Genomic DNA, 18883 nt, shown 5'->3' on the forward strand with positions numbered 1-18883 from the left:
ACCAATGGAGAAATGCCATGAGTCCAGGGTAATACTCCCCTGCGGTTTTACCATTTCCACTTGCTAAACCCCCTCCCAACCTTCTGGGCTTCTGGAGCAGGGGACTGAGCCTGAGCCGAGACACGGACACTGCAACTTTACAGCCCAAGCCGCATGACCCTGATTAATGTGACACGGGCCAGTCGTGGGTGTTTCATTGCACTGGAGACGTAGCCTAATGTTATGTCTGCACTGCGATTAACACACCCAGGGCACCTGTCGCAAAGCCCGGGTCAGCTGACTCAGGGTTATGCGGCTTGGGCTGCAAGACTATAAAATTACAGTGCAGACAGATGGGCTTGAGCCCAGTCTCTGAGACCCCACGAGGGGTGAGGGTTTCCAAACCCAGGCTTCAGTGTGAACACAAATATCTGCACCACAGTTTTTAGCCTCTCAGCTTTAGCTTCATGAGCCCACGTCAGATGGTCTAGGCCAGCCATGCTGCCATCTTTATCCCAGGAGAGATGGACTCTAAGGGTACGTCTCCATTGCAATGTCAGCCCAGGGGAGGCTCGCTGTGCTCAGAGCAGCACCCTGGAAGCCCCATATTCACCAGTCTCATATAATGATGATACGGTTTGTACAAAGTCTGCCTGGTGAGGTATCATTTCAAAAGTCTTGGTCTGTTGAACCTTAATATTGTGTTGGATTGTGTGTGTAGCATTGGCTGGGAAGTTGTGCTCTGTGTGTGTTACTGAGATGAGGTTGGGAAATGCCCACCACCAGCCTTTCAGGTGTGACAATGGAGGAGCCAGACCCGCTGGTGGCCTATTAAAGAGATCCACACTCCCAAGGACTATCCCAGGAACCGGGTACAATGCAGACTTCTCCGAGATAGCACAGCGACAATGGGCACTGCTTGACTCACATCCTAGCAAAGGTACTTCCTAGCCAGTTGGAAGAAACTATGAAAGGCGGGGTAGAGACATGAATTGGCCTCTCTCCCCCACAACTCCACACCTGTAAACACATCTGGAGGACAAACACTGTTAGGTGTGAGAAGTATAAACTGTTCAATATGTTCAGTTAGTTGGTTAATAAGATGTTTATGAAGTAAATTGAAATTTAATGTGGATAAATGTAAAGTAATGCACATTGGAAAAAATAACCCCAACTATACATACAACATGATGGGGGCTAATTTAGCTACAACGAGTCAGGAAAAAGATCTTGGAGTCATCGTGGATAGTTCTCTGAAGATGTCCATGCATTGTGCAGAGACTGTCAAAAAAGCAAACAGGATGTTAGGAATCATTAAAAAGGGGATAGAAAATAAGACTGAGAATATATTATTGCCCTTATATAAATCCATGGTACGCCCACATCTCGAATACTGTGTACAGATGTGGTCTCCTCACCTCAAAAAAGATATTCTAGCACTAGAAAAGGTTCAGAAAAGGGCAACTAAAATGATTAGGGGTTTAGAGAGGGTCCCATATGAGGAAAGATTAAAGAGGCTAGGACTCTTCAGCTTGGAAAAGAGAAGACTAAGGGGGATATGATAGAGGTATATAAAATCATGAGTGATGTTGAGAAAGTGGATAAGGAAAAGTTATTTACTTATTCCCATAATACAAGAACTAGGGGTCACCAAATGAAATTAATAGGCAGCAGGTTTAAAACAAATAAAAGGAAGTTCTTCTTCACGCAGCGCACGGTCAACTTGTGGAACTCCTTACCTGAGGAGGTTGTGAAGGCTAGGACTATAACAATGTTTAAAAGGGGACTGGATAAATTCATGGAGGCTAAGTCCATAAATGGCTATTAGCCAGGCTGGGTAAGGAATGGTGTCCCTAGCCTCTGTTCGTCAGAGGATGGAGATGGATGGTAGGAGAGAGATCACTTGATCATTGCCTGTTAGGTTCACTCCCTCTGGGGCACCTGGCATTGGCCACTGTCGGTAGACAGATACTGGGCTAGAAGGACCCTTGGTCTGACCCGGTACGGCCTTTCTTATGTTCTTATGTTAAATCACTGGCTTTAAAATAAGATCCAATCTGGAGCATATGAACTATTGACCCCTGGACTCCATCTCTGAGAGGGGACTTGTTTACCATCAGGGGACAGGCTCAAACCAGTCCAAACCGGTTTTTCCCGCCAAAACCAGCCCTCAGCGTTCCATCTCCTCAGCACTTTTCCCGCCACAGAAGTGATATAAGGACGTGCTCAGCGCCTGCGCGGGGCCGCCCCCCCCCCCAGCGACGGCCCCTCCACGGTCGGGTCTTCCCAGTGCTCCCGAGCCGGAGAGTGATGAGCCCCCTCGGTCCCGCCGTGAGACTGAGGCACAGGAGGCCTGTCACCCCCATTCCTGCCGTCCTGCATCCCTGGTGTCCAGCCTCCCACAGGGCCTCCCTGCCAGCGACGAAACCCACCCGTCGTCTGGACTCCCCAGGGCTCCTCCTCAACGGCTCTAAACCAGCCGGCGAGTGGAAGGTCCTGGGCCTCGCGCCGGCCTGTGGGACCCGCTGCACCTGCACAGGGGGGAAAGGTTTCTGTGCTGGGACATCGTTTAGTGTTTTCCGGTTTCCAAGGGAGGGTTTCTGGGCCTGAGTGTTAAGCTCCCAAAGCCAGTCGCTGTTTGATTGGATTCATTAAGTTTGCATTTTCCCTTCTTCCCCCAGGTTTCTGTACCTTTACCCTGACTACACTGACCTTTGTTTGTGCCAAACCACCTTGTTGCCTCTTTATTTTATTGACAGCTCACAAGGAGGGAGGCTAAATCCACTGGTGATAGAGACAGGAGGGAGTCGAGTTTGTATGTCCTGAGAAAAGGGGCGTTTTCCTTTCCTATTTCTCCCCTGCCACTTCTAACGTTTTCCTTTGAAGCGCTGCCTTATTCCCCTGGAGGTCACAGAGGGGACGTGGCCACCTTCCCCTCTGACAGTGAGATATTGGCTCGGCTCTTTCTTTACGCTGCTGCTGTTAGTCCATGAAACATCAGGGATGGATGCAAGGCTGAGCTCACGCACCAACCCCCTGAAACATTTCAGTGCCCCAGAGAAATCCTGCCCCCGGCTATTGGCATCATCTGGTGGCCTCTGGGTGACTGGGCAGTGCTAAGATGTAGCCACTTCTGGGGTGGATCCAGGGTGGCCATTATTTCCTAGTGACAGGCCATGGACATTTCTTACCTATTTTGTCCCTCCAGGCCTTCCATTCTCCTGTTCAAGAGACATCCCCCAGGGCTCCCTCTGCCTGTGTGACTGGCCAGCAGGGGGCGGTGGTCACTTTCTATCCACTTCTCAGGCACTGTGAGGTAACAGTGTTGCTGGGTGGGGGTGGGGCTGTGTGGGGAGGTAGCAGCTGAAGGGGGATTGTGGTAGGGGGAGGCCTCTGGGTGGCTGGGCAGGGGGTACCCTAGTGAGGTTGGTGGGTTCTGGAGGTGGGTATCGCTGGGGGCCTGGGGGCTGCAGAACAGCCGGGGTGGGCGTCTCTTGGGGAGGCGGGACAGGGGGTTAGAGGGAGCCTGGTGCTGTGCCAGGGGCTCTGTCTGGGCTTCCCCCGCAGACTCCTGGGATCGCTGCCCTGCCCAGTGCACAGAGTGTGTGTGGGAGAATCCCCGGCGCTAGGCCAGGGGGTGCCCCTGTAAAGCATCAGGGGATCCCGCAGGGGGGAGGAGGGGGTGCCAGGCAAAGGGCAGGGCAGATCCTGCTGGAGGGCGGAGGGGATCCTAGGCAGGCAGTGAGGGACTGAGTTCCCAGTGGGGGTCCCTTTTGGGGGGGTCTCTGGCTGTTGTGGTCTCTTGGTGGGGGGAACCTTTTGGGATTCCCAACCTGGCAATGAAGGTCTGGTGGGAGTTCTCTGGCCGGTGGGGCTCTGAGGGGTATCTGAGGTCCCTGGCCAGGGACTCTGGAGGCTGGGTCCCAGGGAGTATCTGGGGGGGGGGGGCTGGCTGGGGCTCTAGGGGCTGCTCCTGACCCCTCTTCTTCTCCCTGATTAGCTTATGCCAGAATCCTGGCTCCAAGCACTGCCCGACATTCCCCGGCCAGGCCCAGTCACTGTGATAACTTTCTAGCCACTTATCAGACACTGTGAGGTGAAATCACAGATTTTTGTTCTGCTCCCCTCTTGAAAACTGCAGGAACTTCCAGTTCCATTGTCCTAGATTGTCTAGTCCATTGTCCAGTCCTTGTCCTAGATCTGGGGGGTGAGGGAGGTGGGAGGGGGGTCAGCGCTGCCGCACAATGGTCTCTTCCACAGCATTCTGGACTCTTTTTTTCTGAACTCTGGTTTCATTGAGACCATTGTTAATCCAGAGTCACTGTATGGAAAGACAAGGAGTGACTCCGGATGGACAGTGGGGCAAATGAGATCAGCAATTCTCCCTGTGAGGAGGGGCTCTCATTAGCTGCTCTCCCCAGAGAGCTAAAGGAGGGAAACTGCTCAAACGCTCTGTCCCTCTCTGCTCAGGATACTGGGGTTCAGCTTTCTGGGTCAGACGTTGCAGCCTCCATTGTGATCTGGGAGACCAGGCTTAGCAGCTGCTGCTCCCCCAGCGGGGTTCTGTGCTGGGAAGTGAACTGAATTCAAGCTGCTTCTCTGCCCGGCCCAGGGGATGACTTTCTCCAGCTGGTCCTAGCCCCCTAGGGCAGCCCTGGGCCCTGTTAATACTAAATTCTGAGCCAGAGTCTCCAGGTAACTGAAAGACCTCAGGGAAAGTGCTGGGGTCTGGTAAGAAAGTGACTCTGCACAAACAGCCCCTCCTCGTTTCTCCTCCCAGTAGCAATTGCCAGGAGAAAATCCAGCCATGGGAAAGCAAAGCCCACAGGAATGGGACTTTCCCAGCCAGAGGGGCAGGGAGAGAGGACGAGGAAGGAGAGACTGAAAGGGGCAGTGGGAGAAATGAGTGGGGGGAGAGATTTCCAGCTCTCTAGTCCACCCAGACACATGTATTGCTGCATCCCTGGGCAGAACCACTTTCCAGTGAACAAATCAAGGATCAGAGAGAGGAAAAGCCAGTTCCTGACTCCATATTCCCCCTTCTGGGGTGTGGCTGCCGTGGGGTCAGAGTCTGAGGGAATCCCCCACAGTGACTCCTTTGGTTCTGCTCTTTTCTAGCCTTGTGTTCAGAGACTTTGTTACAGGGTGAGGGGAGGGAGAAGGGAGGTTAAAAATGTGTCTGGGCTTAGCCTGTCAGGAGGGGCCAGGTCTACATTGTAATAAACAGATTGAGCATTTCCCAGCATGGCAGAATCTAGGGTGTCTGTCTGCAGGGAAAGGGTCTGGGGGAATTGTGATGTGAAATTAACTAAAACCTGTTCTGAAACACCCACAACTGCCCTTCTCCCCCAGACAGGCTGCAGAATGACGTCCATGTCTTGCTCCAGCTCATCCCAGCCTGCCGTGGGACAGGGAAGAGAAATGGCTGCAGTGGAGCCAACTCAGGTAGAGATTATCGGGGGGTTGCTGGTGGTTCCTGCTGGAGGAGAGGGAGAGCTAATACACCAGAGATGGGAAGGTTTGCACAGTCTGGTTTGGAGGTTGGAGCAAGGCAGGAAATTCACAGCGTGGGGAAAGGAGGAGGCCAGGGTGTGGCAAACCTGCTGGGAGTTATTTAATAAGTGGCCTAGATTCTAGGAACAGACCCAGGAGGTTGGGAGGTGGAAATGCCCTAATTTGTGAAGAAAGAAAATAGCCCACCTACATGGAGCTAGTCAAACTGACCAGACTCCCAGTGCTGGAGCCTGAGCTCACTAACCAGCGGCTGCTGTGAGATATGAAGGGGGCACCCATGAGTCAGGCTTATTGGAGCTGCCTCTCCCTTCATATCCCGCTCCTCACAATGAGGAGGTTATTGGGCTTCCTACCAGGGAGCTCTCCCTGGACCCTACTAGGGGCTCCATCTCCTGTATCAGTCGGTGTCTAGTAGGTGTGTGATGGATCTGCTGGGAGAGACAAGGGGCTCTCTCTTCGTCCCCTCACCCTGGTATTTGCTGGATACGCTGAGCGGGGTCGGGGTGGGACTCTGTTGACTGCGATCCACCCAGAGCTTCCATTTGATTGGCTCCTCTCTGCCACAAATAGTGGGGCTGTGAGTGGGGCAGCAGGTCCTGAGTGTTGGACTCTTGCTCTTTCAGGGGCCGGTGACCTTCGAGGAGGTGGCTGTGCATTTCACCAGGGAAGAGTGGGCTCTGCTGGACCCCGCTCAGAGAGCCCTCTACTGGGATGTCATGCAGGAGAACTATGAGACGGTGACCTCGCTGGGTAAGGGTTCTTGTCCCCTCGGATCTTGGAAGGGGAAATGAAGAGTGAAGGTTCACGCCAGCCCCACAATGCCACCTCTACTCTGTCCTGTTTCAACATCACGCTCAGGGAGGGGTCGGGTGGCGCTCGCGGGGACAGGGTGGCGTGCTTTTTTTTTGCTTGGGGTGGCAAAACTGTTAGAGCCGGCCCTGGCAGCATCACCCCAATATGCCAGTGACACACACACTACCAGAGACCCTCCCCTGCTGCAGAACACTTTGGGAACAGAGCACAGGAGCAGTATCACACAATGTCAAATATCTCCTCTTTACTGAAGTAAAACTGGGGGTTAGGTCCAGCCTAACGAACAGAAGCTTCCTACCCCCGGCCTTCTCTCAAACCCTGAGCCTTCTCTACCCAAACCAGAATGTGCTTGGGGTGTAACAAGCAAGCGACTGGAGTCAGAGCTGCTGGTCCAAGGTTACTTATCACACAGACACTCAGTGCGTCCTTGAATGCTGGCTGGGAGTATCCAGACAGGGGATCTCCAGCAGCAGAACACTGAATCTCACCCAGGATTATAGATGACACAACTCCTGACTGCTCTGGATTGCGCCCCAGCATGTGAAAATGGCCTAAATTGGTAGTGACATTTCTTGAGACATGCAGAGTCTTGCTCCGATATCACCAGGTGTAATAACAATAACAGGAAAGGCCAAATATGGAAAACTTATTGTTCAGCTCGCTTTTGACCTGCATCATATTTTGCAATATATTCCAAATAAGGAAATTAACGTGCAACATATGTGTCATTGTTTGGGGTTTTGAGTTTTAAAAGGCTTGTGTGATTTTTAGCTCAGGGGGACAGTATTCCAATAGCTGTTGCTCCCTGCGCACTTTTAACCAAAAGAAGAGCCTCAGGCTGAGCTGATTCAAAATCAATCATGTGGTTGTTTTCCACAACAGCTTCAAGAGGTCCCTGTGATGGAATGTAAATGTCTTCTTCACACCGTCCCCCTGCAGGAGACTGGCTGTTTGACCAGCTGTTTGCCTTGCTGTCTCTGAGGAACTGCTCTGTGGGTGTTCCCCAGAATTGTAACTTTTTCAGTAATATCATACAGTAAAATCTCATAACTTTACATACAGTGTTACTACACATTTTAACAGGAGGATAATATTCAGTAGATTATGTGTTTTCAAATGATACCTCACAAGCCATACTGTGTACAAAATTGATCATAATTTTCAGGAAGAGTGAACACAGGGATATAGACTGACACAGTGTCTGTGTGTGTGTTCCCAGCAGATATGTTGGTATTTCAATCCCTCATAAGCATAGTGTTCAGCATCTTCAAGGACCTGGAGAACTGGTCCTGGGAATTCACTGGTTTACCAAGTGCGACACTGGATGGAATTGTGAGACACTGTGGTATTAATAATAAAATAATAATATAATCTGATAAAATTGCAATGAATCATGCTAGATATGCCATGCCAGGTGTCAGTGAAAATGTTATGATTTTCCACGTATGATAATATTGTTTCTATGTTTGTATCACCTTTGTATTGTGAGTTATAGATATGCAGGGTATATCTGTATTTCCAGACTTGTGTAGTGTTTCTGGGTGACACCCCCAGACATATTGGCATCAACACTGCTTAGCCTGTTTGATGGCCCATTGAGAGTCATCAGCTGTACAATGAGCCCATGGAAAGGACCAAGGGGATACACCTATTGAGTCAGCAAGACATGCCGGGGTATGCCTGTCTACTGAGAACTCCAAGGCTTTTCCATACCATGTGCTGTGAATCTTGTGTTTGGGACACAGGAAGTACAGGCCACATGGCAAAAGGAATATATAGGGCAGCTGCATCATCTCCATTTTGTCTTCAATCCCCCTTCCTACCTCTGGAGCAACTTCTCTACAAACTGAACCCTGGAAGAAAGGAGTGAATGACCCATCCAATCTGTGGATGTGTTCCAGACAGACTTTCAACTCACCAATACTGCTAAGAACCTGATATATCCATTTTGGAATGTATCTGACTGCTTTTCCATTTAACTTCTTTCTGTCTTTCTTTCGTTTAAACCTTTAGTTTAGATGCTAAAGGATTGTCTGGAAGGATGGAATTTTGGGTAATATCCAAACCTATACTGACCTGGTGATGTGGCTGACCCTTTGGGGTCAGAGGAACACTTTGTTTATGTGAGCAGAGTTTTTAAATAACCTCTCACTGTACTGGACCTAAGTGCTGATTAGGAGTCAGAGAACTGGGATGCAATAAAGGGGGCCGTGTGATTTCTTTTTTCAGCTTCTCGATAACCCATGTGGGGGATCAGAAGCACAGTTGGTGACTGGTCAGTGAGTTTAACTTCAGTGTTAACCAGCAGTTTTGGGCGCATCTGCTCTCCCTTTTTCAGCCTGTCCTAACTTTGGCATTTTCAGTGAGAACTGCCCCTGGCCCACCAGGTCACACTAAGCACTGAAGTTAAATTAATAGAATGTTTGTTTATGACCAAGTCTTATGAAATCAACTGAACTCCTTTGTTTTCTTTCATCTGAGCAGGGTTTCTAGTTTTCCAACTTAATGAGATCTTTCAGCTGGAACAAGGGGAAGAGCCATGGGTCCCAGACCTCCAGGGTTCAGAGGAAAGAGAGATCCTGAGAACTCCCTGCACCGGTGAGGAAACATTAAACCACCTCAGAATCTGTAAGCGCCTGAAGGAAACGTCTGGGATGCCCAACAAAGCCCTTGGGGAGGTCTCTCCATTCATTATTGTCCCTAACAGGAGTCGTATCCTCAGGGTAAATATAGTTCATGGCTTCTGTAGATCCTAGCAGACACCAGGCAGTAGCTTCCTCTCTTCCCCCTGCATATTTGGATGGGATGTGAAGGCTGAATTCATCCTCCTCCTCTCTCCTATTTGGGGGAAGAGTTTGGGGGAGTTCAGCTCCTGATTTTTATTTGACCTGTCTTCAGCACTTGTTTTCGTTCGGACTTCCCCTTTCCATCCCTGTTTGAGGTTTCTGTCTCTGTCACAGCAGGTGATGCAATGGCATGTGAGAAAGAGGAGCAGAATTCTCAGCCTGAAAATGTTGAGCCAGTGGGTAAAAACAGAGCATTATCGCAAAGATCGAAAAGGAATGTGTCTAGGAGTCCTGAGCAGGGAAACTCCTGGGAGATTCAGCACAGACCAGAAACAGATCAAGGAAACCAGCCAGGGGAGAAAGTGGATAAATGTATTTCCTCTTGGGGAACTTATAAGGTCCTCATGGAAACCACAACACAGCAGGATATCCTCAGACGACAGAGAAAAAATACATGCACTGAGTGTGGCTTCACTCACAGATCAGACCTTTCTAGACATCAGAGGATCCACACAGGGGAGAGGCCCTATGAATGCCGTGAGTGTGGGAAAAGCTTCACTAGCAGCTCAGGCCTTTCTAAACTTCGGAGAATCCACACGGGGAGAGGCCCTATGAATGCAGTGTGTGTGGGAAAACCTCTTGGCACTCAGCCCATATTAGGCATCAGAAAATCTGCAAGGGAGATCAACACTGTAAAAATCTCTAGGGCTATCAATACTTTACTTTTCCTGATTCCCACATACTAATTTTTAAAGCTTTTTGAACTTTTTGCAGCACCGTTATCTCTCAGCTTGACCAGATGAGTGGCCCATTTTTGCCTTTTGCAGTTCACCCTCTTTTGAGATGGACCCATTTGTCCTTTCTATTGTCCCACAAGTAATCTGACTGTGCCCTTCGTATGAGGAACCAGGGAGCATCACATTTATACCATTGCTCCTATTGCAAAGTTATTGTTAGAGTCACCAATGATTCAGATTGTATCATTGCCAGTTGTTCTTGCGTTGCTCTCGGTTCCGCTGAAGAGCAGATATATTGGAAACTTTTCAAATTTTATATGTAAATGAAGAGGAGTGGGAAAAAAGTGTCATTTCAGCCTCTGTGACACCGGGAGAATACATGGTGACACAGAGATTCCCTCCTTCCCCATCACCGCAGAACTTTTACCTTTTGTCTGAGCCATGCAGAGTTTATCTTCATCACATTCTATCCATCCACTTCTCAAAGTGTCATGCAATGAAGCATTCTGCATTGTCTGTGCTTGCAGATGATGTTTTGACTTCTTTAATCCTATATCAGAGTCGCTATGACTGGAGATGAAAGTGAAATTATAGGTGAAGTTATTGGTTAAAGATATTATTGTGTGATAATCTGAATTATTTTGGAAAACTGAAAGTAATCTTGTTTTTGTGTTTTGTTAGTCGTACAGGAAATGATGGCTAATCTTGAAAAGTTAATTAGATTTAATTTACCCTGGTTCCTCAACTGTTGCTACAGCTCTAGTACCCATCAATCCAAAGACTGAGAGAAATGGAGAGTTCCAACCATTGTCCTTTTAGTATCTTATTGTTCCTCTCTCCGTTTTTTGTGCTGGCCTTTCTATTCTATTACTTTCTGCCTTTGTTTAGTGGTAACAGTTGGTTTCCATCACTCACGTTTGTTTAAATCTCTGTTGTGAAATAAATGTTTTGCTTGTTCGATAACTGTACTCAGGTGCTGTGTGAGATGCAGTAGCAATGGTCCACAGTAACAACTAGTAACCTGGAATACCTGGGGAAGAGAGGATCTGGGATTTCACCGGGTATCTGGTGATCCGGGCTGGACCCCAGAGGGGGACACATTGAAGGAACTCAAGGGTTAAGGTGGCTCCTGTAGCTCAGAGGAGGGTCCTTGATTTCCAGCAGGCTGGTGAGTTTGGTCACTAACATCCAGCTGCCAAATGCAAAACTCCCTCTTCCTTGTGGCAGGTGGCAACAAGGAGACTCACAGCCCTCAGCAGCCTGAGAAGGGTCACAATGTGTCTCTATGTTGATCCACCTGTCAAATTCACACAGGGAAAGCTCCCGATAGCACAAAACTCTGCCCTATGAAATCATGGAACATGTGCTCTTTGCTCTGTGAAAGCATGTAAAGAATCCAAGCGCTGGAGGACAGGGTTTGGGTCCAGAGCGACCTAGACAAATTGGAGGATTGGGCCAAAAGAAATCTGAGGAGGTTCAACAAGGAGAATTGCAGAGTCCTGCACTTAGGACGGAAGAATCCCAGGCACTGCCACAGACTGGGGACTGACTGAGTGAGGGGGGTTTGATAGCAGCCTTCAACTATCTGAAAGAGCAGCATTGTGGGGTTTCTCCTGGCCACTTTTGCTGGGCTGGGCAGGCATCCTGGAGGCCTTTCTAGAAGAGAATTGGGAACGGAGTTAGAAAAACCAATGGGAAAACCAGAACCTCAGGTTTAGACTCATTTATTTATAATATTAAATCTTCAATTCTAGTGTCACAGTCAATACAATTGCTTCAGCCTGATAGTTGCCCAAAGGGAAACTTAACGTCTCTCCAAGGGGAGTGGAGAGAAAGCACTTCTCAGAGTCCAAGAGAGACAAGGCGGGTGAGGGTAAGAGCTTGCAGAGGACCAACCTCTGTTGGTGAAAGAGACAAGCTTTGGAGCTAACCCAGCACCCTTCTTCAGTTCTGTGTAGCCTGGAAGGTCGTCTCCTCCATAACCAGCAGTTAGAATATAAGAACAGCCACACTGAGTCAGACCAGTTCATCTAGCCCACTCTCCCGAAAGTGGCCAATGCCCGGCGCCCCAGGGGACCCCTGGAACCAACATGGATACAACACCACAAACAAGGTTAAAAGTCAATGCACATGGGAGAAGCATCTTGTGTTTCATTCCTTATGTCCTAGTCCCATCATGTGGCCATTTCCTTTTCTTCTTTTCTGTTAAAAGCTTTGGTGTTTTGCACAGAAACATTATTTCCCCAGGAGAGATCCAGGAGTGGGGGCTGCATTCCTGTGCCAAACAGTCACTGGAAGGGGGCAGACAAAGGCCTTTAGGACGAGGCATCTGTCACTGTCAAAAGATCATTTCCCTCCTGCAGGTCACTGGCAGCCTGAATTTGTTCCTTATCCTCCCAGAGTCTGGGGGCTGGAATCAGCACTACCCAGCCCCTCCGTATGTAGCAGGAACAAACACAAACCTGGTCTTTAAAACAAGCTGTCCCCTTCCTCCTCAGGGAAGATTTTTCTGTGATTGAAGTTGAGCTTTAGTTCCCCTCTCCTAGGGGCGGGGCTGGTGTGGGGCCAGCTCCCAGTGAGATCTGTTTTCACCTTTGCCCCCTTTCAGCCACTCTGGGATGGTAACTCTGCTCCCAGCTGTCAGGCAGCTTCCAGCCCATCCACCCTGCTCACTAACTCCATGGTCATGTGTCACCCCCTTTCACAGCACACAGAACCTGCAGGAAAGCTACTCCTGCCAGATGCATTGGTGGTATAGTGGTGTGCGTATGTGTCTTCTAAGCCGTTGATCTGGGTTTGATTCCCAGCCAATGCAATAATGGCTTTTCCCTTCTGTTGTTTCCTCATCTGGAAGTGGTTTAATTTCAGTCACATTGTGTTACAATCACATTATCTATAGAATGAATAGAATGAAGTCCAGCAGGTCGTACAGGATGGAGGCACACAAGGGGCTGGAATGTGTCATCTGAGAAAGACAGAAACCTGCATCTCCCATCCCCTGGCCTTGCGTGTTATGATTCCAGCTGCGTGAGCTGTTTGTAGGATGTTCCGGCATGATGGGGAAATGAAGTTTTGAGTCAGTTTTTGCTCCTGCAGATTCCTTTGCTGTTATAATGATAATGACATGAACAACAGGGAGGCAAAATAAACATAAACCCCAAATTGCAATACAGGTGGGGAAAGAGACGATCACGGTTAAGCCAAACACGTCAAAATAAAAATTAATACTAAAACAGGGGATGGGGGAAGAGATCAGGTATGTGGAGATCCCCTTGATATTTCAATGCACATTGTTAGAATCAAAGTTCAGACTTGACACTGGAAAACTACCTGTCTCTCTCAACACCTGTGATGAGCAAGATAGAGTTGGGACACCTGTTCTGCTTCAATCATTTATTGTCTCTCTGTTCTCTCCTTCTTCTCCCCCCAATTCCTCATCTCCAATGTCTCTGCCTTTCTCCTCTTGCTCCCTCTCCCCTGCCCTTTCCAGGAACTCACACTCTACAGCATTTAGGACAAGCCAGAGCTCCCATGTTCTGCACATGAGCCTGTGTCAGAGGACGTGTGACCCCGTCAGAACCAGTCACCAGATCAATATGACCCTTTATGGGCGACTTCTCTGCCTGCTCTGCAATTTACATCTCCCCTCTTCCCCCCCCCGCAAACAGGGTGGGGTACAGCTCTGAGTGAGAGGCCTCACAGGAGAAATTTCAGCCCAAAGACAAATTTGTGTGAAATGTTGAGAAATGAAGAGCCCCCCAAATCCCCAGAACTCTAGTGTCACCCCCATGGCACCAGCACAGGGAACCCAGTGAGATGGGGTTACAGAATACAAGGGGGGAGGCAGCAGGGAGAGAGGTGACAGGGAATCTCTCTTTTTCTTTCTCTCGTCACTTTCTGTTCTTCTCTTTCCTTCCAGGAACTGCAGTCACAGCAGGGAAGGGTTTGTCTCCGTGTCTGTCACGGAGGTGGTGGAAGTCACGGATTCTGTGATTTCCTGCAACCTCCGTGACTTCTGCAGTGGGCACAGTGGCTGACTCCAGGGCCATTCAATCAACTGGCTCCAGGGACTGCCCAAGCAGCGGCCAATGCGGCTGGCCCTGGGGACCACTTGACCAGTGGTCCCGAGGGCAGCAGGAGCAGCCACAGCTTGGTGGCCTCTGGCAGCACTTCTGGGGTGGCCAGAGCAGCAGCTGGCCCCCTGGGGCTCCCCCCTGCCCCAGCAGCAGCTGGAGTGGCAGCGACTCTCAGGGCTTCTCCCCTGGTAGCTGGTGCTCATTATCCATCAAATAAATCAAAACACTTCCCCCTGCAAGTGGATTTAGCCCAGGACCCTCAGAGTCAGCAGCTGTTACGCCCCCACTGAGCTCTCTGGTCAGGTGTCCTAGTGCCGGGAGCCTCTGATGTAGATCCTAAAATAGCGTTTTTGCACCACGGGCGGCTGAAATTTTGGACCAGACATTGTAGCTCCACTGTTATTTTACTGAATTGCTTCAAAACAGCAAGTGTAGAAAGTCTCCTAAGTGCCAGGCTCTCTGCCACAGCTGCCCCTGCTCTGCAGGAGTCTGTGCGTTCCACCCAGCAACGCACACACCTGCTCCGCACTGAAGGGGGGTCAGACAGTGACGGTAACGCAAATCTTCCGACTATTAACCCAGGTCCCTTTCTTTAACCCAGGATGTGCTAGTCACCTGTTAGCCATGGCGTTATCTTCACCTTCAAATACCTCTCAGGACATTTAACAGAGGAAGTGAACCCCCCCCCCCGAATGGCTCCCTGTTGAGGCGTTGTCCCGGACCTGCCCCTGGAGACCGTCTGGTTTTATACTCTTAGAGCTTTTTCTCTTCAAACCCCTTATCCCAATCTCTGGGCCAACCTCCGCATTTCAGAGTTTAGAATTTACTCTCATCACCCTCCTATGGCACTTTCCATGTGAATTGGGCAAAGCAAGTAGGGGAAGCTGCATGGCTAATGAAAACCAATGCTCTGGGTGAGGCCTGAACTCATACCCACAGCTGTATTTCCCCCTGCATGAGCCACTATAGGTGCTTCTTAGACAAACTTGGGCTGTAGGTGGTTATGTGTGTCTGTGCTTCACCACTTTTGCTGCTCTGTGAAAAGCTGATGGTTCAAGCAGAAGCTGGTGGGTTTTTGTTTTGGTTTAAGCAATTAGAGTCTAGTACATTTTAACAGGCAGAAAATGTCCTATTCTGGTCTAGCCCCATTTGACTCCTTCTGTCCATCTTCTTCCTTCCCCCTCAGTGTCTTTCCTTCCCCATTGGGGACATGCAGAGATGAACCCCAGTCAGTCTGTGTCACAGAGAGTCTGTATCTCCTAAGGAATGTGGGTGAAGGATTCCAGCTGAATTAACGCCGCTCACCTGGGTTAGAAACATTTGTTTCTTTCGAGCACATAGTGGGAAATGGGACATTAATTCAGAGCCAGGAGGCAAGGCAGAGGCTTCATGATCTTGATCTCCATGAAGGGAGAGAGGATCCCCAGGAAGGAACAGAGCTTCCTTTAGACTCAAGCTGGGTCTCCTGGAAGTTGGAAAAGACCCTTGGTCACTGAGGATCTCATGGGATCGTGCTGCTCCAGAGGCTCCAGAGTCCTGGGTGTGGGGAGGGTGTCACTGCACAGTCTGAAATGGAAGGGAGGACCCTGGAAGGGACGGGGAGGAACAGAAATGGAGAGGAATGAAACAGAATAAACACCTCTTCTCTCTCCCCTCCCCAACCCAGCAAGAACTGTTATCAGTGGGGAAACTCCCCACCATGAACGGCAGAGAACACAGAGACATTTGCCTCACACTGAGCAGTAGGGTGACCAGTCACCAAGTGTGAAAAATCAGGAAATTTCACCAGCTGTATTGGTGCTATAGTGGTGAGCATAGCTGCCTTTCAAGCAGTTGACCTGGGTTTGATTCCTAGCCAATGCAGTGATGTGATGTTTCTTCCCCTGGGAATTGGTTTAGTTTCAGTCACTTTGTACCTGTTTATCAATAGAATGAGAGAATCAGTGTCCCAAATCCCAACAGGTCATTAAACACCCAAGGGGTGGGACTATATAATGAGCAGTTGGAGTCATCCTTGTATTACAATGCTTGGTTTATTTTTTTTTTTTAATTTCCTTTACTTCCCTCTCCCTTTTAGACTCAGAGCCTTTAAGGTCAGAAGGGACCAGTGTGATCATCTTGTCTGACCTGCTGCACCTTGCAGGCCAAAAGACCCCACCCACCCACTCCTGTAATAGACCCGGGAGGAGAGGCAGCTCCGTGCTCTGCCCCTACCCCAGGCAGCGCATGGAGGCCCTCTGCTCCCCTCCCCCTCCAATGGGTGAGCAGAGATGTGCCAGAAGCACTAAGGTGGCTCCCTGCCCACTCTGCCTCTGTCCCTCCGTGCCGCTCCCAGAAGTGGCTGGCATGTCCCAGCATCCCCTGGAGTGGGGGGAGTGTCTCCACGTGCTGCCCCTGCCCCGAGCACCAACTCTGCAGCTCCCATTGGCCAGGAACTGTAGCCAATGGGAGCTCTGGGGGCAGCGCCTGCAGACAGCAGCACATGGAGATCCCCTGGCCCCACCCACCTAGGAGCTGCTGCCAGAGGGTTGTGTGTACCAGTCACTTTGGGAGCTGCACCACCCCTCCTGCACCCCACCCCCACCCCCAGCACAGCGCCCACACCCAAATTTCCTCCCAGTGCTTTGCTTGTCTTCCTTTCACCAGAACCATCCTTCTTCTCCTGGGCTGCAAGTAGCCACCCCTGGGAAGCCAAGAGGCAGGCACAGGATTCTGCAAGGTAAGTGTCCCCCTTCACAGGCATTCAGAGAGGAAGAAGAGACAAAAATGGGAATGGGGGAAGTATAACAGACCTATTGAGCATAGAAATCACTGCTGCTCCTACAACAGCAGGGACAGGCCACTGGGAGCTGGGAAAAATTAAGCCATCATGTTTCTGCCTGGTTTTGTTAGGCAAACATGATAACCACTACACTACAGAAACTCTGTTTCAGGGCTCTGCCCCTCCCTTCATAAGAACATAAAAACGGCCAGACTGGGTCAGACCAAAGGTCCATCCAACCCCATATCCTATCTGCCAACAGTGGCCAATGCCAGGTGCCCCAGAGGGACTGAACCTAACAGGTGATGATCAAGTGATCTCTCTCCTGCCATCCATCTCCATCCTCTGACAAACAGAGGCTAGGGATACCATTCCTTACTCAGGCTGCCTAATAGCCATTAATGGACTTAACCTCCATTAATTTATCTGCAAAAATAATGAGGAGTACTTGTGGCACCTTAGAGACTAACAAACTTATTTGAGCATAAGCTTTCATGGGCTAAAATCCACTTCATCAGATGCATACAGTGGAAAATACAGCAGGAAGATATATATATACACAGAGAACTTGAAAAAATGGGTGTTGCCATCCACACTATAATGAGAGTGAGCAGTTAAGGTGAGCTATTATCAGCAGGAGAAAAAAACTTGTAGTGATAATCAGGATGGCCCATTTCCCACAGTTGACAAGAAGGTGTGAGTAACAGTAGGGGGACAAATAAACATGGGGAAATAGTTTTACTTTGTGTAATGACCCACTCACTCCCAGTCTTTATTCAAGCCTAATTTAATGGTGTCCAGTTTGCAAATTAATTCCAATTCAGCATCTCTCGTGGGAGTCTGTTGTTGAAGGTTTTTTGTTGTAATATTGCGACTTTTAGGTCTGTAATCGAGTGACCAGGGAGATTGAAGTGTTCTCTGGCTGTGTTTGAATGTTATAATTCTTGATGTCTGATTTGTGTCCATTTATTCTTTTATGTAGAGACTCTCTGGTTTGGCCAATGTACATGGCAGAGAGGCATTGCTGGCACATGATGGCACATATCACATTGGTAGATGTGCAGGTGAATGAGCCCCTGATGGCATGGCTGATGTGATTAGGTCCTATGATGGTGTCCCCTGAACAGATATGTGGACAGAGTTGGCAATGGGCTTTGTTGCAAGAATAAATTCCTGGGTTAGTGTTTTTGTTGTGTGGTTGCTGGTAAGTATTTGCTTCAGGTTGGGGGGCTGTCAGTAAGCAAGGACTGGCCTGTCTCCCAAGATCTGTGAGAGTGAGGGATTGTCCTTCAGGATGGGTTGTAGATCCTTGATGATGCACTGGAGAGGTTTTAGTTGGGGGCTGAAGGTGACGGCTAGTGGGGTTCTGTTCCTTTCTTTGTTGGGCCTGTCCTGTAGTAGGTGACTTCTGGGTACTCTTCTGGCTCTGTCAATCAGCTTCTTCACTTCAGCAGGTGGGTACTGTAGTTGTAAGAATGCTTGATAGAGATCTTGTAGGTGTTTGTCTCTGTCTGAGGGGTTGGAGCAAATGCGGTTGTATCTTAGAGCTTGGCTGTAGACAATGGATTGTGTGATGTGGTCTGGGTGAAAGCTGGAGATGTAGGTAAGTATAGCGTTCAGTATGTTTCCGGTATAGGGTGGTGTTTATGTGACCATCGCTTATTAGCACAGTAGTGTCCAGGAAGTGGATCTCTTGTGTGGATTGGTCCAGGCAGAGGTTGTAGGTGGGATGGAAATTGTTGAAATCATGGTGGAATTCCTCAAGGGTTTTCTTTTCCATGGGACCAGATGATGAAGATGTCATCAGTGTAGCACAAGTAGAGTAGGGGCATTAGGGGACGAGAGCTGAGGAAGCGTTGTTCTAAGTCAGCCATAAAAACGTTGGCACACTGTGGGGCCATGTGAGTACCCATAGCAGTGCCGCTGACTTGAAGGTACACATTGTCCCCAAATGTGAAATAGTTATGGGTGAGGACAAAGTCACAAAGTTCAGCTGTGACATTATCGGGGATACTGTTCCTGACGGCTTGTAGTCCATCTTTGTGTGGAATGATGATGGAGCGTCTACATAGCCAGACAATCCTGCTGTCAGGGTGCCAATGCCTGAGATGATGGGGCATCCAGGATTTCCAGGTTTATGGATCTTGGGTAGCAGATAGAATAACCCTGGTTGGGGTTCTAGGCTGTCTTATTGCCAAGGGACGGAGAAACTCAGCC

Source organism: Mauremys mutica, unplaced genomic scaffold (genome assembly GCF_020497125.1).
Source record: "Mauremys mutica isolate MM-2020 ecotype Southern unplaced genomic scaffold, ASM2049712v1 000845F_np12_obj, whole genome shotgun sequence".
Taxonomy (NCBI): Eukaryota; Metazoa; Chordata; order Testudines; family Geoemydidae; genus Mauremys; species Mauremys mutica.